At 38.8% G+C, this 24385-nt stretch overlaps 2 pseudogenes; both read right to left on the bottom strand.

The window, feature by feature from the left end:
• Positions 1-12769: 12769 nt before the first annotated feature.
• Positions 12770-14621, bottom strand: LOC104656361 (annotated as a pseudogene).
• On the bottom strand, positions 14229-14549 carry LOC115898713 (annotated as a pseudogene).
• Positions 14622-24385: the final 9764 nt, after the last annotated feature.

Genomic DNA, 24385 nt, shown 5'->3' with positions numbered 1-24385 from the left:
GTCTGATCTGTTATTGCTTGCCTTCTGCTAGCTTGTGAATGTGTTTGCTCTTGCTTCTCCAGTTCTTTTAATTGTGTTGCTAGAGTGGCAACTTTAGATCGTTCCAGCTTTCTCTTGTGGGCATTTAGTGCTATAAATTTCCCTCTACACACTGCTTTAAATGTGTCCCAGAGATTCTGGTATGTTGTATCTTTGTTCTCATTGGTTTCAAAGAACATCTTTATTTCTGCCTTCATTTCATTATGTACCCAGTAGTCATTCAGGAGCAGGTTGTTCAGTTTCCATGTAGTTGAGCGGTTTTGAGTGAGTTTCTTAGTCCTGAGTTCTAGTTTGATTGCACTGTGGTCTGAGAGACAGTTTGTTATAATTTCTGTTCTTTTACATTTGCTGAGGAGTGCTTTACTTCCAATTATGTGGTCAATTTTGGAATAAGTGTGATGTGGTGCTGAGAAGAATGTATATTCCATTGATTTGGGGTGGAGAGTTCTGAAGATGTTTATTGGGTTCGCTTGGTGCAGAGATGAGTTCAATTCCTGGATATCCTTGTTAACTTTCTGTCTCGTTGATCTGTCTAATGTTGACAGTGGGATCTTAAAGTCTCCCATTATTATTGTATGGAAATCTAAGTCTCTTTGTAAGTCTCTAAGGGCTTCCTTTATGAATCTGGGTGCTCCTGTATTGGGTGCGTATATATTGAGGATAGTTAGCGCTTCCTGTTGAATTGATCCCTTTACCATTATGTAATGGCCTTCTTTGTCTCTTTTGATCTTTGATGGTTTAAAGTCTGTTTTATCAGAGACTAGGATTACAACTCCTGCTTTTTTTTTTTTTTTTTTCCATTTTCTTGGTAGATCTTCCTCCATCCCTTTATTTTGAGCCTATGTGTGTCTCTGCATGTGAGATGGGTCTCCTGAAAACAGCAAACTGATGGGTCTTGACTCTTTATCCAGTTTGCCAGTCTGTGTCTTGTAATTGGACCATTTAGTCCATTTACATTTAAGGTTAATATTGTTATGTGTGAACTTGATCCTGTCATTATGATATTAACTGTTTATTTTGCTCATTAGTTGATGCAGTTTCTTCCTAGCATTGATGGTCTTTACATTTTGGCATGTTTTTACAATGGCTGGTACCGGTTGTTCCTTTCCATGTTTAGTGCTTCCTTCAGGGTCTCTTGTAAGGCAGGCCTGGTGGTAACAAAATCTCTAAGCATTTGCTTATCTGTAAAGGATTTTATTTCTCCTTCACTTATGAAACTTAGTTTGGCTGGATATGAAATTCTGGGTTGAATATTCTTTTCTTTAAGAATGTTGAATATTGGCCCCCACTCTCTTCTGGCTTGTAGAGTTTCTGCTGAGAGATCTGCTGTTAGTCTGATGGGCTTCCCTTTGTGGGTAACCCGACCTTTCTCTCTGGCTGCCCTTAACGTTTTTTCCTTCATTTCAACTTTGATGAATCTGACAATTATGTGTCTTAGAGTTGCTCTTCTCAAGGAGTATCTTTGTGGCATTCTCTGTATTTCCTGAATTTGAATTTTGGCCTGCCTTACTAGGTTGGGGAAGTTCTCCTGGATGATATCCTGAAGAGTGTTTTCCAACTTGGTTACATTTTCCCCCTCACTTTCAGGCACCCCAATCAGATGTAGATTTGGTCTTTTCACATAATCCCATACTTCTTGAAGGTTTTGTTCATTTCTTTTTCCTCCTTTTTCTTTAGACTTCTCTTCTCGCTTCATTTCATTCATTTGATCCTCAATCGCTGATACTCTTTCTTCCAGTTGATCGAGTCGGTTACTGAAGCTTGTGCATTTGTCACGTATTTCTCGTGTCATGGTTTTTATCTCTGTCAGTTCATTTATGGCCTTCTCTGCATTGATTATTCTAGTTATCTATTCTTCCATTCTTTTTTCAAGATTTTTAGTTTCTTAGAGCTGCGTACATAATTCCTCCTTTAGCTCTGAGAAGTTTGATGGACTGAAGTCTTCTTCTCTCAACTCGTCAAAGTCATTCTCTGTCCCCCTTTGATCCATTGCTGGCGATGAGCTGTGTTCCTTTGGAAGGGGAGTTGCACTCTTATTTTTTTAATTTCCAGCTTTTCTGCCCTGCTTTTTCCCCATCTTTGTGGTTTTATCTGCCTTTGGTCTTTGATGATGGTGACGTACTGATGGGGTTTTGGTGTGGGTGTCCTTCCTGTTTGTTAGTTTTCCTTCTAACAGTCAGGACCCTCAGCTGTAGGTCTGTTGGAGATTGCTTGAGGTCCACTCCAGACCCTGTTTGCCGGGTATCAGCAGCAGAGGTTGCAGAAGATAGAATATTGCTGAACAGCGAGTGTACCTGTCTGATTCTTGCTTTGGAAGCTTCCTCTCAGGGGTGTACTCCACCGTGAGGTGTGGGGTGTCAGACTGCCCCTAGTGGGGGATGTCTCCCAGTTAGGCTACTCAGGGGTCAGGGACCCACGTGAGCAGGCAGTCTGTCCGTTCTCAGATCTCAACCTCCATGTTGGGAGATCCACTGCTCTCTTCAAAGCTGTCAGACAGGGTTGTTTGCATCTGCAGAGGTTTCTGCTGCTTTTTTTGTTTTTTTGTTTAGCTGTGCCCTGTCCTCAGAGGTCGAGTCTACAGAGACAGGCAGGCCTCCTTGAGCTGCTGTGGGTTCCACCAAGTTGGAGCTTCCCAGCGGCTTTGTTTACCTACTTAAGCCTCAGCAATGGCGAGCGCCCCTCCCCCAGCCTCACTGCTGCCTTGCCATTAGATTGCAGACTGCTGTGCTAGCAGTGAGGGCGGTTCCGCAGGCGTGGGACCCTCTGGGTCAGGTGTGGGATATAATCTCCTGGTGTGCCGTTTGCTAAGACCCTTGGTAAATCACAGTATTGGGGTAGGAGTTACCTGATCTTCCAGGTGTTATGTGTCTCAGTTCCCCTGGCTGGGAAAAGGGCGTCCCTTCCCCCTTGCGCTTCCCAGGTGAGGCGATGCCTCGCCCTGCTTCAGCTCTCGCTGGTCGGGCTGCAGCAGCTGACCAGCACCAATTGTCCAGCACTCTCTAGTGAGATGAACCTGGTACCTCAGTTGAAAATGCAGAAATCACCCGTCTTCTGTGTTGCTCGTGCTGGGAACTGGAGACTGGAGCTGTTCCTATGTGGCCGTCTTGCTCCCTTTTCTTTTCCTTTTTTTAGAGACAAGATCTCTCTCTGTTGCCCAGGCTGGAGTACAGTGGCATGATCATGGCTCACTACGGCCTCCACCTCCTGGGCTAAAGCGATCTTCCTGCCTCTGCCTCTGCCTCCCAAGTAGCTGGGACCACAGGTGCACACCCTCACTCCCAGCTACTTTTTGTATTATTTATAGACTGCGCCTCACTGTGTTGCCCAAGCTCGTCTTGAATTCCTGGGCTCAAGCAATCCTCCTGCCTCTGCCTCCCAAAGTGCTGGGATTATAGGCATAAACCATCATGCTTGGCCTCAAGTAATATTTGTGCTTCTATCAATTATCTATTGCTGCATAATGAGCCACCTGAAAAATTGTTATTTAAAATTAGTAATTTTAAGTAACAACAAAATAGTATGTCTCACCATTGTGTGTAAGTTTTCAGGGAAATCTCTGTTAGTTTCACCTGAGCTCACTCATACAACCATTGTCAGCTGGAGCATCAGCTGGGTTGCAAGGCCCATGATCCCCACTCACATGTCTGGCAGTTGATTCTAATCATCAGCTGGGGCACTGTGGTTCTCATCCTTAAATAGGATAAGCTTCCTTATGTGATAGTCTCATTGCAGCATTCAGGGAGAGCAATCATAGAAGTTGCAATGTCTCCTAAGGTCTAAGGCCTACAGTTATCACAGTGTCACTTTCATTTTTAGAAGAGAAACCTCTTAAAATGCTCTAAATATATATATGTAGTAGTGAACAGAAAGTCATATTTGGAGTTCTACTGGATTTTTTATTACAGCATATGAATATTATTGCTTAGAAAGACAATATAACATTGAACATTTTTTTCAAGATATGCAGAAACAACACCTGAATCGCAGATATCCCAGAGTAAGTTGGGATTTGAAATTCTAGTTGCACATAATGTTGACTAGTTGTACCTGCTCCCAAACATACAGGGGCTCAGAACAAGCAACTTGGCATATCTGAGGAGTGATGGGGGCAGATTATGAGAAGGTGAAGGGAGGAAATATGTAGTGAATAAAGGTTGCCTTGGTATGCAGATATGTCTTCAGGTGATTAAAAAAAAAGTTCTTTCAGAGTAGTTTTTCTCTTGGTACAGATGCCTTTTATTAACAAAAATTTCCTTTACAAAAGGGGAGTTTTACAGTTTGCAATTGAGGGGGAGGTGGGAAGCTTTTCCCTCTTTGGCCGATTCTCAACTTCTTTTAGCTCAAAGTAATCAATATGCCAAAGTGGCATAATTTGGAATAGCATATCCTGATCTTCCTCAGTCATAAATTGGGATGGCATATCCTGAATCCCATCAATACTTTCTCTAAAGTCCAGAAATTTTTCTCCAAGATACGTATTTTAAATTCTTACTTGGTAGATAAGGGAGCATAGGGGAGAGTGGGACTGTTTTTTTCAAGGGAAAGTTAGCCCAAAATCCAAAATGTACAACCGATAAATCTACCGAACTCTCATTGAAGGGCCCTGCCTGGGTGTCCTCTTGCCTCTCATTTAGTCCATGATGGAGAATTAGAAATGGGCTCCTTAGAAGCAGAACCAGAAAACTGCTAGTTAACACCAGCACATGGGCTTTGGGAATCCTAAAGAAGGCACCAAAGCATGAAATAAGTAGACATGAGGAATTACACATTATAGGATTGTCATGTGTACAAAGGAGGGGGTAGGTGAAGGATGAGATAGTGAGTGAGTCCTGAGAGTTGCATGTTCAAGTAGCTGGAAGTTGTTGGGCAATACATCTAAACTCTTACTGAGAGACAAATGCTCCGGATTTATCCTGCACAGTGACGAGCTCGTTCCCATTTTTACCTCCTTCACTGCACAACCTGGCTTGTGCTTGTAAAACAATGCACTTTTATCTTCCATGATAGAATATTGGGATGCATAATTTAATTATTTTACTCCTTCAAATGCTCCAATTTCACCCTTGGGGTAGAAGGATGTAGACAAGGAGGGTAAGTTGTATAAATGCCAGCAACTTTTCAATTTCAGAGAAATTAGTTTTAGACAACATTGTGTGGCCAAGGGATCAGAACAGCTCATTTTTGCAGATAGCTTGTTTATTGCTGGAAGAGACTTTCAAAAGGAGAGTGGACCTTGTGTGAAATCCAAGTTAGCTGAACCTACAGGGGGTTCCTTCACTTGAATAAAGTGACCTGATGCTATTGCTTTTCACTGTCTCATGTCTTGGTCAGAGTAGTTCTTCTCTTGGTACAGATGCCTTTTATTAACAAAATGAGCCACCTGAAAAATTGTTATTCAAAATTAGTAATTTTAAGTAACAACAGAATATTATGTCTCACCATTGTGTGTAAGTTTTCAGGGAAATCTCTTTGTTAGTTTCACCTGAGCTCACTCATACAACCATTGTCAGCTGGAGCATCAGCTGGGTTGGGTTGTTCTGCCCCTGATAACCAGATGTTCTCGCCATGAGTTCCCTTTCACCCTTTCTCATCTTCCTTCTTCTCTTTTCTTCATCTCATAGTGACTTAAAATGGCTCCTCTCACCACTGAAACAAGCAATGACATTAAGAGCTACATGGTTGGTATCCACCACAGAACCTCCTGTGTAATTTGTCTAAACTGCTATTTACCTGAGCCCCAAGTAGGAGGGGTGCTGGTGAGATAACTTTCACTGCAATTTGCAATTTTGAATTACAAAAGTGGTCAAAGGACAGCGGGAGATTGTTCTGTCTCTCAGGATCTCTAGTTTTTTGTGTTTGTTTGCTTTGTTCTGATACGAGCGGAAATGCCTCCAGTGTTTTCTTTTTATATAAAATATTGGTTTTAGAAGTAAGGGTGTGTGTGTGTGTGTGTGTGTGTGTGTGTGTATTTGTATATGTGATTTAGTAATTTATTATATATGTTTACAGCATATATGTAAATTAGTGCATAAATATTTACACATATTATAGCTTCATTTTGTATTATAGCTTTTAAATTTTGTCAATGGCTTTTCCAGCATCTGTAGAAATAACCAGATGTGCAGTCATTTTTTTGTCAATATATCAATCTGGTGTATGGTACTAATGAATTCCTTAATATTGACCCATATTCTTGGAATAAATCTCACTCAATCGTGGTGTATTATTTTCTTACTGTAATGTTGAATTTTGTTAGCTAATATTTTGTTATTTCTTAAAATTTACACTGGAGTGATATTGGTCTGTAGTTTGCATTCATGTACTGTCTTTACCAGGTTTTGCATCACAAAAGTAATAAGGAAGTTTTCCCTTAAGTAGAACATTAGAACTATCTTATCTTTGAGGGTTTGGTAGAGTCTTCTTGGAAAAACATCTGGACCCTGTTTTTCTGTAGGGCTATTTCTTAATGATATTCTCAATATTTTTATATGAAAATCAGTCTGTTTAAGCTTTCTAATTCTAGTAGGGTAAATTTGGTAATATGTATTTCCATAGGAAATTATCCATTTTATCTTAATTTTCAAATTCATTTCTATAGAGAAAAATCTCTTCTGTTTCAACAGTTCTTGTCATTTCTTAATTGGCGTACTTGTACTTTATCCCTTCATTTCTTGGACAAGTTAGCTAGTGGTGTTTCTGCTTTTTTTTGTTTTTAATAAAGTGATTTTGATTTATTAATGAGGTCTCTTTTGTTCCATTCTCAATCTCTGCTTTTGCCTTTATAGTTTCCTTTCTTGTGCTCTCTTTTGGTTTACTTTGTTCTTTCCTAGCTCTTTTTTAAAAACTTATGAATTTTCCTGCAATCACTGCTTTACATATATCTCTTAGATTCTGATACATACTGTTTTCATTGTCTTTATTCGTATAAATTCTGTAATTTTACTCTATGTTTCCCCTTCACCCAGGAGTTGTTTCATAGAAGGATTTTTCATTTCCAGGTGAAAGAGCTAATTTGTTTTATATGTTTGCTTGTTTGTTTTTGTCAATAATTTCCAGTTTTATTATATTGTGATCAGATATGTTATTTGAACTATTTCAACATAATGTAAATTACTGATGTTTTCCTTGTGACCTAATGTAGGATTGGATTTTGAAAATGGATTAATAGGTGCTTGAACAGAAGGTATATCAGAATGTATAGCTCATATATGTTCATAAAATCCACTTTATTGATCAAGTTGTTTAGGTATTTTTCTCCTTATTTTATTTTTGTCCTTTTGATCTGTCTTGCACTGAGAGTGTTATAGTAACATCTGTTATGATTCCTATGTTTTTATATGTTTCCTTGAATATTCTGTAGTATTTGTTTCAAAAATATGGATGCTGTCTACATTTAGTGCATGAATATTCACACACATTATGGCTTCACTTTGCAGTGCAATGTTTAGCCACATGCAAAAAAATGTCCTTTTTGTCATATTTAATGCTTTGGGGCTTAAATTAAACTTTGCTGATACCAACATCTCTATGCCTATGCTTCCTTTGCTTCTGTTTAGTATACCTTTCTCATTTGTTTATTTTTGCCTTTCTAAATTTCTTAATTATAGGTATGTATCATGTCCATGGCATATTGTTGTGATGTGTTTTGTGAGAAAATTAAAAATATTTTTAAAAATAAATGAATGTATTAGTTATTAGGGAGAAAAGTAATATATTTTTCTTACACATCACTAGGTTTATGGCTGAGACTCCTGTAACAAAATATAGATTAAAAAGAGAGAAGCACAACAAATTCACTTAGTGTAAGTTGTACATGACACAGGAGCCTTCAGAAATGAAGACCCAAAAACTCAGCAAAAATTGTGTTTTTGTGGACAGTCATGCAGAGATATAATTAGAAGACAAAAGGGTAAATGGTAAGAAGCTGCAGGAAACTTAGCAAGGCCTGTTTTTTCAGATTCTTCTTGGCCTCTCTGTGTGACATTCCTTCCCTCTCAGTATGGGGTAGTCTACTTGTCACATGAAGGTCTTCAAGGTAAGAGGGAGGGAGAAGATCAGAGAGTAGCCTTCCTAGGTTTTCTGGCCTACTTCAGGGAAGAAGGAACAAGGGAAATTTCAGTTTCTATGGCCCACTTTATAAGAGAAGAGATAGGAGAAAGAGAGAAGTTCCTGCTTTTTTGTTTGTTTGTTTGTTTTTCAATTTACCTCAGCTTAAAATACTCAGTATATCAAGATGCTATATTTTGGGGTAGTGTTTCCTACCACATCATTATCTATTGCCAGACAAACAACTCCACAACTTAGCAGCTTGAAACAACACACATTTATTATGGTATAGTTTCTCTGAGTCAAGAATCAGGGAGTCCCTTAACTGGGATCTCTGGCTCACGGTCTTCCATAAAGCTCCCGTCGAGTTGTTGGCCAGGCTAGTTTTCTTAAGGTTCAGCACTTTAAAGATTCACCTCCAAGCTCTTCTAGTTGTTGTCAAATCTCATATTCTTGTTAGTTGTTGGCTGGAGTTGTCAGTTTCTTACCATGTGATCCTCTCTACAGGACAGCTCACAATATGGCATCTGGCTTCTCTCAGAACAAGCGAGCAAGGCAGTGAGAGAGAATAAGACAAAAGCCACAACCGTTTTGTAACCTGATCTTTGAAGTGACATCTCATCACTTTTGCAATATACTATTCATTAGAAGATAGTGGGTAATTTCAGTCTATACTCAAGGGAAGGGAATTACACAAAGGCTTGAATACTAGGAGGTAGGACTCTTTGAGGATTAAAAGCTACCTACCACATTTTTCCTTCTGGCTCTCAAGGATTCGCTTCCTTTACACATGCAAAATACACTCACCCCCTCTGAAGGTCCTCAAAATTCATAAATCGTTAAAGTGCCAGCTCAAGGTTTAGAATCTCGTTATCTAAATCAGGTCCAGGTGCTGCTACCTGGGTGAAGTTCCTCTTGTCTTGTGAACCTGTAAAATTAAATAGCCAAGTTATCTTCCTCCCAACACACCCAACATATAATTGTGGAATAGACATGGGATTAACACTATAGATATTCCTATTTAAAAAGAGAGAAAATGGGAAGCAAAAAGGAATCACTGGTCTGCAGAAATCTTAAATCCATCCAGGCAAATGTTAGATATTCCTTGATTGGATCTGGGTACTTGGCTTTACATGCCTAGCTTTTTGGTTTAGCCTTCTGAATCAGAATTCACAGCTGAGTGGTTTCCTCAGTTTGCTACCTACTAGTAGAATTTTGGGGATCCAAGAACCTCTTTTCATTTTGTTTTCTCTTTGTCCCTTTTAGTCCAAGCTGGCAATGTTTTTGCTGATACGGTTTTATCAGTAACTGTCTGGGTCTCCTGTAAATTTCACTGAAGTTTACTTCTTTAGAGAAAAGCTACACCTACAAATCCCCCTTGAGATAAGTTCTTCTCTACCTTGTGTTCCTACACATAGGGCTGTGAAACAGCACCTTTAAGCTTTTGATTTAAAGGATCTATAAGGCATACTCTTAATCTCTTTAAAGTGCCTTTTGTGTGACTGAATATAACTTTGAAGATCTAAATAGAATCTTTGATATTTCTTAAATTTTAACAAGAGATTTTACAGTCACACTTTTCATTTTTAGACAACGATTCCTGGAAGTGTCGTAGATTTGATCTTTACCCAGAAGTCATTTCTTAATTTTAGCATTATTTGCCATTTGGAGAGGCTAAGATTTTCAAAGCCATAAGTCCTGGCTCTTTTTAAAAAAACACCACACCCTTCCCTCAATTTATCTCTCCCCTCTCACATTTTACTATAAGCATCAAGAAGCAACTAGGTGGTATCTTCAACACTTTACTTAGAAATAACCACAGTTAGACTACCCAGTTTATTAAGCACATTTTCTACTTCTCACATAACCACAGACAACAGTTACATTCTGCCACTACATTATAAGAATCCCAGCTTGGGCAACGTAGTTAGACCCCAGCTCTACAAAAATAAATAAAATAAATAAATAAATAAATAAATAATAAAAATAAAATAAAAGCCAGATGTGGTGGCATGTGCCTGTAGTCCTAGCTACTTAGGAGGCTGAAGTGAGAGGCTTGAGTCCAAGAGTTTGAGGTTACAGTAAGCTATAGTCATATAATCATGCCACTGCATTCTGGCCTAGATGACAGAGTGAGACCGTGTCTCTTAAAAAAAAAAAAAAAAAAAAAAAAAGAATTTTTTAAAGAATTTCCTTCCTTTGAGATTCCAATAACATTTTCCTCACTTTCCCTTAAGCGCTCACTAGTATCTTCTTCAAAGTCCCAAATTTTACAGCATGTTCAAGGCACTTGAAACATTTACTGACACTTTCCTCAAAATTCACTGCCCAGTTCCAATGCCATGCCCACAGTTTTAGTTATTTGTATGTCAGTACAAGACTTCCAGGTAACAAAATGTGTACTCATCATCTAGTGCTATGTAGCAAATTACCCTGAAACGTGGGGGCTTAAAACTATAGACTTTTATCCTGTAGTTTCTTAGGGACAGGAATCCAAAGATGGACTAGTAGGGTTCCTCTAGTTCAGATTATTCCATAGTGCTATAATCATTTTGTAGATGGGTTTAACTGACTGTGGTAGGTGCCTCTAATGATATGAATATTATTCTTTTATTGTCATTCATTTTTACTAGTTTGTCTCTCATCCATTTTGTTTCTTTCTTGGTCTTCTTTGCATTACCTTACTTGTTTTCTTGACTTTTTTCTATGCTCCTTATTAAGTTTCACTTGATATTCTACCTTGGGTACCTTATTACTAATTCTTTATTTCTAAGATATTTTGGCTTCACTTTAGTTCTTTCTTTTTTTTTTTTGGTGCTAATTTTTTTTTTTTTATTATTATACTTTAAGTTCTAGGGTACATGTGCATAACGTGCAGGTTTGTTACATATGTATACTTATGCCATGTTGGTGTGCTGCACCCATCAACTCGTCAGCACCCATCAATTCATCATTTATATCATGTATAACTCCCCAGTGCAATCCCTCCCTCCTCCCCCCTCCCCACACTTTAGTTCTTTCTTAAGACAATTCTCTTTTCATATCTCCTTGGTTTTTGTTGTTGTTGTTGTTTTTCCATTTTCCTTCTTAGTGTTTGAGTTTCTTACAAGGTTTTTCATATCCTCAAACACATACTTGATTATATATTTAATTCTTACAGTTTTCTTCTGCTTTTTTTTTTCAGAGACTTCTCTTTGTATGTGTGAAATTTTCTCATTTGTGTGAAAGTTTATGTTCTGATTCTTAAGAATAGTTCTATATGAATTTGCTAATTTGCATTTTGTTCATTTTTATTGCATTGGGATGTTTCACAAGATTCCTAGTTTAGTGATGCCCTTTCTCTTTCCATAACTAAGTTCATACATTGTAAACAGATTTGTTTGTTTGTTTAGGTGGGGTGGCAGGGCTGTGTGTCCTCTGGTTTTATGATTCTCTTTTGTTCTGTAGGATCCTACATTTTTCCCTTTAGTTTCTTTTTCCTTTCACCACCTAATTACCAAGTGGAGTTTCTTACCTTCTTTATTGACTTTTTTTCTCTTTCAGAAGCTATGTGTTTCAAAGATTGCCCCCTTTAAACCATAGGCACTTTGAAATGCCTTCCCTGTGATCCATGTTCTGATCTAGTCAGATGCTTTTTTAGAATATTCAGATTTAAGGTAGAATCAATCTTTGAGGATAATTTTGGATCAGTTGGCTCCTTCCTTATATTCCTTTTCTGTCTTCCCTACAGTTTTTCTCTTTTGCCTCGTGGCTGGGATTAAGGTGGTAGCATGGAAGATTGTACTGGAATTTGGTAATTTTTATTTTTTTAACCTATTGTTACTTGGAAGTTTTCACATTCTATGTCTTCAAGTTATGCAGAGGGCTTTTTCTGTGTAAATTTACATTTGCCATCTTGTTATTTGATATTGTTTTAGGAAGATACGGTGGGAGAGTGGTAGCTTGGTGACCACCATTGTCTTCAGCTACCTAGAAGTTCTCCTTTTAATTTTTTTAAACATTTCTAATTACTTTTTCAAATTTTGTGTGTGTTACATTAGAAATATTGAGAAGCCAGGGACTATGTATATCTTGTTCTGGTTTATTCCATTTGTCTAATACAGGTATAATTATTGTAGAGTCAAAAGAGTACTACACTTCAGTCTGACATAAAGAATACTACATTCTGAAGACATGTGTTTACATCCTTAGCCTATTTAGTCCTTAGATTCTTTATCTATAACCAAGGATCTCACAGGATTGTTGTGGGAAAAGTTCAAGTATAAAAATACTTGACAATAGTTATTGTCCTGTCTATGCTTAACCAACACTTATCCAACACACACACACACACACACACACACACACACACACACACACACAGTAACTCTACGTTAAAAACCTATACAGTTTTCTCTTTTATCTTATGCAACCCTTAGCATTTGATAATTACACTAAACCTTTTATATGTAATTTTTCTGACTAATCTGTCATCATGCTTTTCTTGTAAATACCAGTGTCTCAAGTCCCATTTCTTAAGATGTGACTTTGGGAAACTGCTCTTGCGTTTTCTTAATTTTATAAAGAAAGTGAAACACAAATTAAAATGTTAGTGCATATTTTATATTTCATAAGTAGGCAGCCTACATTCATAGTTTATGTTAATGCAAAACAGCTAGTACACTGAAAACCTATCTTTTTATCTATTGCTTATTGATTCAGGGTTGTAAATATTACTTATATAGAGACACAGAGATGTGTAAAAATGAAACATTGTGAAAAAAATACAATTTTTCAATTTCATACGAAACTCAAAGTATAAGTTTTGTCCAATATGGAATGTACCTACATTTGTTTATATTAGGGCTCTAAAATCCACTTAAAAATTGTTTTTCTGTTTTTAAAAAAGAAATAGCTGACCCACCAGGCAAGTTCGCTATATATCTTACTTGCTCAAAATGAGCATTTTCAGGTAAGGTCTGTTTTTTCTGGCCCAAGTCTACTATGATTCCTTAGAAGTCGTACTGGCCCAATCGAAGTAAGGGTTTCCATGAAGAGTCTGATGGTGGCATCTGGATGAGGGGTGGTCCCGGTAATGGGAAGTGAGTAGAGGAGAAGGAGCTAAGAGCCCAAATCCTTATGAAGGATGACATTCAGTTGTTAAATTTTAAGGGGTATCCAATGGCTTTTTCCAGGCACTCAACTAAAGAGCCTGTGGAAAGAAAATCCCTCTCTACTTCTACAAATGTGATGTAGATGGATTTGGGGGAAACTCCAGGATCCACAATACAGTTCTGAGATAAAAACCCATTAATACCAACCCAATCTTTGCTGAAGGTTTTGGTATTCACTTGGAAATGTAAAAGTAAGCACTGCTGCAGAGTCCTGATCTCAAAAATCCAGAGGTAGCAATAGATAATTCGGGTGGGTTCTGTTTCCACCTGTAATGAGGCTTATGCTGAAAGAGTTCTCAGGTCAACCCGGCCCTCTTTTTCTGGGTCCAGGGAACCTTGCTCCATGTGTGGTGAGAGGGGCCTCTCAATACAGTCTTCATAGCCAATGGCATAAAGGCCTGGGCTTTTAGGAATACCCCCAGGCAATAAATATTGAACAACATTCCCACTGGTTGGTTTGGAATGGGCAATGGGTATCCAGTCAATTTCCATGTGCGGCTCCAAGCACCTAGCTTTGCTAATAGTGATCTCTAAAAATTTGTAGTAAACATTTTTCCAGTTCATTTTCTGCACTTGGGTCATAATGATCCGTCCTTCAGACTTCTCAGAGTTGAAGTACTCCCGAAGTCGCTTGCCAAGGGGCTCCTGAGAGCTGATCTCAGCATAATGGTAATGGATATCCTCTTTCCAACGGGTGTTATAACCAATTCCAAAAATGGCCAGTTTATTAGAAAGATGGAGCCTTGAAAAGTCTGTCCAGCTCTGAAAAAGTTCCCATTTCAACTACCAATTCCAAAATCTGTACAATATTCTGCATGATGTCTCTCCTCTGTGCTTCTTCAGAAGACTCTTGTTTTATTTTTAATGTTCTCTTTGTGACAGGTACTTCATCCAATTCCTGATCTGTTGGATAGCCATGGAGATCCTGACTGTGGTTTCCCCAGTCCTGTGAATAGTCCTCCATAGTGCTGCCATCTGACTCCAGCTCATGTAAGCTATGAAGGTGGTTCTTCCTCTCTATTCAGCACCGGTGAGGCCACAGCTGGAGCACAGTATTCAGTTCTGGGCATCCAACCAGCTTGATGCGCTCCCGGCACTGGGACGGGGTCAGCTCATAGCCCAGCTTGGCCAGGGCCTGGGACATGCGCTCGTACATGGCTGGCCCGGGGGCCTTGCTGCCGAACAACGTACCGGCTCCCTCCAGCTGCTGGTACAGCGCCTCCACCAGCTGCTCATTGCCCCACACTGCGATGAGCGCGTTCGTCTTGGTCGGCGTCCACGACATGCCCTGGCAAGCGGCGGTGGCGACTGCCGCAGCCCCGCCACCGCTGCCACCAGGGGAGAAGGAGACCAGAGAGCCTATTTTTAACTTGAAAATTTACAAATTATAATAATCCGATCAGTAAGAGTAATAACAATGACACATACTGAAATTTTTACTATATGCCAGTCACCATTTTAAGTACTTTTAAATTAAGCTAATATAATCCTTACAACAATACTATGAGGTAGGTATTATTCTTTTCATCTTTATTATATAACTAAGCAAACTAAGTTAAGTAACTTGCTGGAGGTCACACAGCTAGTAAATGGTGTAGCCTGTGTTTGAACCCAATGAAAAAGATGTCGTGAGTCAGTTAGGCAAATGGTAAAATACTACTTATTCAGGTGGACGCTTCTTGAATCACTATTTAGTAAGCTAAAAATTTCTAAGAAATAGTAAATCTCAAGCAGATAACATTACTTCAAAATATTCACCAAAAAAAAGGCTTGAAGTCTTCCCTTTCCTGGACAGAGTAGGATACTAAAGAGCAAAGGGAGGAACAATACTCAAAGGAAGGGAATTGGAGGATATAAAAGTGTAAACCTTCACATAAAGTGGAAGAACTCCAACTTTAGATAATAGTTAAATTTTTGAAACAGTCCATCCTGAAGAAATAGCCCAGCCTTTCTGACTATGATGTCTAAATGCATAGCTTCAAGGCAGTCAATTAAGATACTCTTATTTTTCACAGCAGTTCTCTTTGGGATTCTTTGACTTGGAAAACAAATGAAGCAAATGAAGTTAATGACTCTTTCAAGTCTTTCCATCAAAGGCTCCCAAATTATATCTATTGTATCAGTGAAAAATGCTCCAGTAGGAAAATAAGTTGCTCTGAGACACAGTGATGGAGGAAGGGAGGAAAAAGAAGCCCAGGTGATATGGTTTGGCTGTGTCCTCAGCCAAATCTCATCTTGAATTCCAGCTTCCACAATTCTCATGTGTTATGGGAGGGACCCGGTGGGAGAGAATTGAATCATGGGGGCGGTTTCCCCCCTACAGTTCTCGTGGTAGTAAGTCTCACGAGATCTGATAGCTTTATAAGAGGAAACCCCTTTCGCTTGGTTCGCATTCTCTCTGCCTGCTGCCATATGACAGGTGCCTTTCACCTGCTGCCATGATTGTGAGGCCTCCCCAGACACGTAGAACTGTGAGTCCATTAAACCTCTTTGTCTTTATAAATTACCCAGTCTCAGGTATGTCTTTATTAGCAGCGTGAAAATGGACTAATACACTAGGCTAAGTGAGATTCTAATTGTGGCACAAAGTTACTGGCTCCAGTCACAGAAAATGAAGGGCCTGACATTTAATTTCCAATCCCCTGTCCCACACTTTCTTCCTCAGAGTCCAGATGTGATCAGAGCATGCACAGCAACAACCATACCACCCATATTAGGAAATCAGTGCTCTAGCCGTATTATTAGATTTGGGGAAAGAAATGAGAACGTGTCTGAGCATTCATTAGATCTCTGGGCATATCTGACCTTTGTGTTATTGGTACAATTAGTAATCAAATCCTTGGCATTTTTCTGTCTTTACCCAGGAGGTTCACCTTATAATTTTCTCAAAGATCATTATTTAGGTCCCAAATCCCAGACTGAGCTGGCAACATGATTATAAAGGAAGAATAAACCTCAAGCAGATTAGATTACTTAAAAATTCACAGAAGAGGCTTGAAATTTTCTATTCACTAGAAAGAGCAGAGTCTGTACTACCTCCGTCAGCTTAACATTAACAAAGACATGTAAAATTTAGCCTTTGGCTTTAGCTAAAGTTGCAGCTCTTACCCTGAAATTTCTTGGCTATACTAGTATTCATCTCAGTCACTGGAAATCATAAAGACATGTTAGGAAGTTAGTCTGGATATCATCAAAATCTTATAAAAATGAACAGAATATCAAACAAATATGTTTATACAATAGAATATAAAATTGGAAAATAGATATCTTTTTCCAGATGTGCTGAACACCACGTTTCAGAAGTGGTCAAGAAAAACAGTGAGGAAAAGGGTTTGTAGAAATTATTTAAGATGAGGCAAACAGAGAAGCAGACATGTTCATATTTTGCTGTGGCTTAGAATGATGAAATGGGAGAGAGTGATATTTTTCCTTTTCTCACCTTACCTCACAACATTAACTGAATTATGTGATTTTGAAACAAAACCTTTGATTAGCTACAGACCAGTTACATCTCCTCACTTTCTAAGCATGCTTAGAACTGCTTGTAAATGACAGATCTTTTTTTTTTATTATTATTATACTTTAAGTTCTAGGGTACATGTGCATAACGTGCAGGTTTGTTACATATGTATACTTGTGCCATGTTGGTGTGCTGCACCCATCAACTCGTCAGCACCCATCAATTCATCATTTATATCATGTATAACTCCCAATGCAATCCCTCCCCCCTCCCACCTCCCCATGATAGGCCCCAGTGTGTGATGTTCCCCTTCCCGAGTCCAAGTGATCTCATTGTTCAGTTCCCACCTATGAGTGAGAACATGTGGTGTTTGGTTTTCTGTTCTTGTGATAGTTTGCTAAGAATCTAAGAATGATGGTTTCTAGCTGCATCCATGTCCCTACAAAGGACGCAAACTCATCCTTTTTTATGGCTGCATAGTATTCCATGGTGTATATGTGCCACATTTTCTTAATCCAGTCTGTCACTGATGGACATTTGGGTTGATTCCAAGTCTTTGCTATTGTGAATAGTGCCGCAATAAACATACGTGTGCATGTGTCTTTGTAGTAGAATAATTTATAATCCTTTGGGTATATACCCAGTAGTGGGATGGCTGGGTCATATGGTACATCTAGTTCTAGATCCTTGAGGAATTGCCATACTGTTTTCCATAATGGTTGAACTAGTTTACAATCCCACCAACAGTGTAAAAGTGTTCCTATTTCCCACATCCTCTCCAGCACCTGTTGTTTCCTGACTTTTGAATGATTGCCATTCTAACTGGTGTGAGATGGTATCTCATTGTGGTTTTGATTTGCATTTCTCTGATGGCGAGTGATGATGAGCATTTTTTCATGTGTCTGTTGGCTGTATGAATGTCTTCTTTTGAGAAATGTCTGTTCATATCCTTTGCCCACTGTTTGATGGGGTTGTTTGTTTTTTTCTTGTATATTTGTTTGAGTTCTTTGTAGATTCTGGATATTAGCCCTTTTTCAGATGAGTAGATTGCAAAAATTTTCTCCCATTCTGTAGGTTGCCTGTTCACTCTGGTGGTAGTTTCTTTTGCTGTGCAAAAGCTCTTTAGTTTAATTAGATCCCATTTGTCAATTTTTGCTTTTGCTGCCGTTGCTTTTGGTGTTTTAGACATGAAGTCCTTGCCCATGCCTATGTCCTGAATGGTACTACCTAGATTTTCTTCTAGGGTTTTTATGGTATGAGGTCTAACATTCAAGTCTCTAATCCACCTTGAATTAATCTTCGTATAAGGAGTAAGGAAAGGATCCAGTTTCAGCTTTCTACTTACGGCTAGCCAATTTTCCCAGCACCATTTATTAAATAGGGAATCCTTTCCCCATTGCTTGTTTCTCTCAGGTTTGTCAAAGATCAGATGGCTGTAGATGTGTGGTATTATTTCTGAGGACTCTGTTCTGTTCCATTGGTCTATATCTCTGTTTTGGTACCAGTACCATGCTGTTTTGGTTACTGTGGCCTTGTAGTATAGTTTGAAGTCAGGTAGCGTGACGCCTCCAGCTTTGTCCTTTTGACTTAGGATTGTCTTGGCAATGCGGGCTCTTTTTTGGTTCCATATGAACTTTAAAGCAGTTTTTTCCAATTCTGTGAAGAAACTCATTGGTAGCTTGATGGGGATGGCATTGAATCTATAAATAACCTTGGGCAGTATGGCCATTTTCACGATATTGATTCTTCCTATCCATGAGCATGGTATGTTCTTCCATTTGTTTGTGTCCTCTTTGATTTCACTGAGCAGTGGTTTGTAGTTCTCCTTGAAGAGGTCCTTTACATCCCTTGTAAGTTGGATTCCTAGGTATTTGATTCTCTTTGAAGCAATTGTGAATGGAAGTTCATTCATGATTTGGCTCTCTGTTTGTCTGTTACTGGTATATAAGAATGCTTGTGATTTTTGCACATTAATTTTGTATCCTGAGACTTTGCCGAAGTTGCTTATCAGCTTAAGGAGATTTTGGGCTGAGACAATGGGGGTTTCTAAATATACAATCATATCATCTGCAAACAGGGACAATTTGACTTCTTCTTTTCCTAACTGAATACCCTTGATTTCTTTCTCTTGCCTGATTGCCCTAGCCAGAACTTCCAACACTATGTTGAATAGGAGTGGTGAGAGAGGGCATCCCTGTCTTGTGCCAGTTTTCAAAGGGAATTTTTCCAGTTTTTGCCCATTCAGTATGATATTAGCCCCAGTCCACCACTTGAGGTCATCAAAGCCTGGTGGTTTTTTTTTTTTTTTTTTGAGACGGAGTCTCGCTCTCGCTCTGTCACCCAGGCTGGAGTGCTGTGGCCGGATCTCAGCTCACTGCAAGCTCCGCCTCCCGGGTTCACGCCATTCTCCTGCCTCAGCCTCCCAGGTAGCTGGGACTACAGGCGCCGCCACGTCGTCCGGCTAGTTTTTTTTGTAGTTTTTAGTAGAGACGGGGTTTCACCGTGTTAGCCAGGATGGTCTCGATCTCCTGACCTCGTGATCCACCCGTCTCGGCCTCCCAAAGTGCTGGGATTACAGGCTTGAGCCACCACGCCTGGCCAAGCCTGGTTGTTTGTTAAAGCTCCAGTGGCCATCAGATTTATGAAGGTCCTGCCAGCCCAGTTTACTAAGTTTCCTGAATTTGGAGAGAAGAAGAAAGACAAAGTTTGAACAGCTCATAAGATACATTTTTAATCTAGTAAGCAAGGTTAATTGGATACAGGTATTTAAAATAACCAGAATATGAACATGAATTAGATCGGAAAACAGTAGTCATTTCACGGGTTCTATATGGTGAACATATTTGAGATGATTCTTTTTCAGTAGTCCTGGGACAACTAGATCTTTGACTTACTACTTTCATCCTTTTTTCCTGATTTTTAGGGAATATTTGTTTATAGCCAAACTAAAAGAGCAGGCTGCAGTACAGCCACAAGACCCATTTCTGTGTAATATTGCCAAGTGGAAAACTTAAATTCCCCAGTCAGAAAATAAGCATCCACTGAGAGATGAATCTTGTAGAAAAGTAGTGATAAAAATCTCAATCCACACCCAGAGTTTGGCGAAGGTCACTTCTGGATGATGATGGGGGGAAATGAAGCTGTGTATTTGTGAACCAAATTAATACATGAATCTGTAAAGCATTCAGGCTGACCTTGAGATAAATGCATCTCCTTCTTCCAAACAAATTATAGTTTTTAACTCCTCAGAAGGATTGCCTTTCTGAGTGCTGACTCCAAGAAAGCCTGCTCCCTGGCGGATTGTTCCTGACAGGTATGAATGTTACCTTTTATCATCTCTTGCCCACTGATGACAAAAGGAAACTAATTACAAGTAATTTCCAGGCTCTCAGAGTTAAGGTCCCCTCAGTGGCCTGAGAATTGTTTGCAGGTTTGGAAAGATGCCAACTGTGTGTTGGTTCTGGGCAATGATCCTGCACTCATATAAATTCTAGAGTTAATGGTGAAATAATAGAGTCACAACTGGTGGGAAGCATATTTTTCTGTCTTGAAGAATGAAGTCCCTGCAGATGTGTAGTGAATGCATCAGTGTTCACTGCCATTGTGAATTCTCCTAAAGCCTCCTTCTGAATTCAGTGTCTCCCAAAGCATTTCAAATTTGTGGCATTTTCTATTATTCTTAAATGTGGTATATTCATGGCTTATTTACTTAAAGCCTCATTGTACATTTTGAAGAAATTTCTTGGCGTAGTGTTTCAGTAATATCATTCGTTTCTCTGTATGAATAAATGCTCCCAGATGGCTTCATGTCAGCCACACACAAAATATCCCACTGTCCCTTTCTCTGAATGGCAAAAATAATTTTGTTTATTTTTATAGCATTTCTATTCTTATTGTTCCAGAGAAGTCTTCCAACTAAGTAATTAACTGGTATTGAGCAATAACTCATTTACTCTCATTTGCTTACTTTATAAAGCACACATTATTGTATTGTGGCCAGCACTGGTCATGCCATTAGTCTTTTTTTTTTTTTTCTTTATTTCTTCAAAAAAAAAAAAAAAAAAAAAAAAGAACAGGATGCATGTGCAGAACATGCAGGTTTGTTACATAGGTATACATGTGCCATGGTGGTTTGCTTCACCTACTGACCCATCCTCTAAGTTCCCTCCCCTCACCCCCAACTCCCCAACAGGCCCTGGTGTGTGATGTTCCCCTCTCTGTGTCCATGTGTTCTCATTGTTCAACTCTCACTTATGAGTGAGAACATGCAGTGTTTGGTTTTCTGTTCCTGTGTTAGTTTGCTGAAGATGATAGTTTCCAGCTTCATCCATGTCTCTGCAAAGGACATGATCTCCTTCCTTTTTATGGCTGCATAGCATTCCGTGGTATATATGTACCACATTTTCTTTATCCAGTCTATCATTGATGGGCATTTGGGTTAGTTCCATGTCTTTGCTATTGTAAATTGTGCTGCAGTAAACATACATGTGCATGTGTCTTTATAGTAAATGATTATATTCCTTTGAATATATACCCAGTAAGGGGATTGCTGGTCAAATGGTATTTCTGGTTCTAGATCCTTGAGGAATCGCCATACTGTCTTCCACAATGGTTGAACTAATTTACATGTCCACCAACAGTGTAAAAGTGTTCCTATTTCTCCACAGCTTCACCGGCATCTATTGTTTCCTGACTTTTTAATATTTGCCATTCTGACTGGCATGAGATGGTATCTCATTGTGGTTTCAATTTGCATTTCTCTGATGATCAGTGATGTTGAGTTTTTTTCTTTTTTCTTATGTTTGTTGGCTGCATAAATGTCTTCCAGGCCATTAGTCTTGAGTCCAGCATGTGTCCATAAATAATACCTGGCACTTAGTATATGTCCAGTTAAAATTTACTACATGAATTAATGAATGGATTAACATGTATACACAGTTTACCTTATTAGCCTCGTGTTGATATGCATGGTGGAAGGACGCTTAAAGAAAAAAACTGTTTGTTTTTTCCTATCCTATATTCTCACAATACTTCTGAGATACCAATTGCAAGTAGTAGGTTCCCAGGTTACCCAAAATTTCTGTCTGATTTGACTGCATATGAGAGCTTCCCATGACTTTCTTCTTAGGCTTGATAATTTACTGAAGTGATTCACAAAACTCAAGGAAACACTTTGCTTACATTTACCCATTTGTTATAAATGGTATTACAAAGACTATAGATGAACAGCTAGATAAAGAGGTACATAGGGTGAGGCTCAGAAGGGCTCCAAGCATAGGAACTTCTTTCCCCATGGAATTGGAGTATATCACCTTTCTGGCACATGGATGTGTTCTCCAACCCACAAGTTATCTGAACGTCATAGATCTGAGATTTTTATGGAGGCTTCATCATGTAGGCATGATCGACTATTAACTCAACTTCCAGCCCTTCTCCTCTTTCCAGAGGATAAGGGATGGGCCTGAAAGTTCCAAGTTTCTAATCAAGGTTTGGTATTTCTGGGGTCCAGGAACCATACAGGAACTCACCGAGAGTCACCTCTGTATGGCAAAAGATATTCTTATCACTCAGAAAATTCCAAGGGAGTAGGAGCTCTGTGTCAGCAACTGGGGTCAAATAGCAAATATTAGGAAAAAAAGATAAACCTAGCACCCCTAGGTTTTTAGAAGTTTACTGTTGATTGTTTAGGAGCTCTGTGCCAGGGACCAAAAATAAAATACATTTCTTATTATAAATCACAATATCAACAAAGATAGTTTCCCAAGGATAACTTTGGGAAATTTGTCAGCATGGAAGACCTAGAAATAGATCTTCTTCTAACTTTATTAGAACGTAATGACCCTAGCTGACTTAATTGCTTGGCATGTAAATGAAGCCTTAGAAGCAAAATCTTGTATTTTAAGTGTGAGTTTAGAGCTGGAGTGTAATTTCTAAAATTGTGTACTGTACTGATGGGCATGGGCAAGAATTCTTACCACCACTTCCCGCAAGGGCAGTGAAGCTTGCGTTATTCCTGTAGGTAAGTAGATTATTAAAAAGTGCATATTTGTAGAACATTTTGTTATAACTGTAGGTAGTTTCTTTATAGACAGGTAGTTTCTCTGGAAGTGTTGCATGTGAATAATCCTTTTTATGAATTACAAACAATTACTGGTTCCCATGCTTGAACAGTTTTATCTGCTTCAGTTCAATTAAATTTGGTAAGATAAATACTTGGGAGGGTGAGGTGTGTGGTTTCACAGGTAAATCTGTGAATGTTGTTTCTTACTGAGGTTCATTATGTACAAACTGCTTTTTCGCTTCGACAGCATTCAACGTGCTTCCCTGAGCCTTCATCAGATAGGTTAAACATTGCTCCTTGTATTAAGCCTTCTAACCTGTTTTTCGAATTTTACTGCCTGATTGTATCTAAATAATGCATTTGACAGAAGGAAATAACCACATTGACTTCCTTAAAATCTATCACATATTTAGATACAGTCAACCACAATCTCCATATTCAGGAGGCTATACTTAGATACCAGCTGTTTGTTTAGATTTCTAATTCGTAGTTACTCATTGAGCGCTTTTTGCAACAGGAGATGGAAGAGGATTTTGTTTGCTTATATATTATCTGTGTATTAGGGTTTCTCCTACTCTGCAATGAGAAAGTTAAATGCTTTCAAAGATAGTGAGTTTTTTTCTTTAAATTCAGCCAATTTTGCCCTTTTATATGCACATAAAATGAGCATTATTTCTCAGGTATTACCAAAGTGTAATGTTATATTTTAATATCATTGTCAAATGGGATCATATTTTTGAAACATTTCTATGTATTTGCACATTCTACAACTAGGCTCTAGGGATTTCCTGCCTATTGGAACACTGGGTTTCAGTGCTTCAGAGGAAGGGGAGACACATCCATTAGGAGAATTCTGCCATTTCTCAGCATCAAGGGTCAAATTTTTATTTGCATCCACAGGGGAATAATAACATTCCTAAAATAATCACATTTTTGGGAGAGAGAGAATTTTTTATAAATTCCTATAGCATATGAAAGACCAAGCACCGAAAGGTCTTCATAGACATTTCTAGTGTTCACCAAAACCCTACTGAGCTCCTTGAAGCTAGTGAGGCCATGAATCCACTACTGACTAAGGAACCGTAAGAAGAAGTAACAGGTGTCTCTTCTGGACTGACAGTGAAATTCTTCAATTCACTATTTCCTTTCAGTGGTGAGACTAGAGTGGTGCATTAAAATGGCAGAACTGCAATAATGAAGCAGACTGCAGTGCTGAGTCATCTCATGGAAGACAGTTGCACTGCTGGGTCACCTGATCTACAACAAACTTTGTGTGTTCAATAAATAAACTTCATGTGTTAATCCCTCAAGATTTGAGGGTTGCTCATTACCACATCATAACTCAATTTTATTTTGACTAAAACAGGCTCAGACCATTGTATTTCTTCCATGAGTTTGAAAAAATGCCTCTCCTGTCGTGTGAAGGCTGGGACATGAGTTTTACTCATGGAAGGGAAGAAGGAAAGGCACTGAACCTACTCCTGAATGAAAAGATTATAGAACAAAGAAAAGGGTCACAGGGAGATCAAGAAAGGCAGGTGCTATGATCTGAATGTTTGTGTTCCCACCAAATTTATATGTTGAAACCTACTCTTCAATGTAATAGTATTAAGAAGTGGGGCCTAT

Source organism: Rhinopithecus roxellana, chromosome 7 (assembly GCF_007565055.1).
Source record: "Rhinopithecus roxellana isolate Shanxi Qingling chromosome 7, ASM756505v1, whole genome shotgun sequence".
Taxonomy (NCBI): Eukaryota; Metazoa; Chordata; class Mammalia; order Primates; family Cercopithecidae; genus Rhinopithecus; species Rhinopithecus roxellana.
Note: the sequence above shows the minus strand (reverse complement) of the source record. Positions and strands in the feature narration are given on the sequence as shown.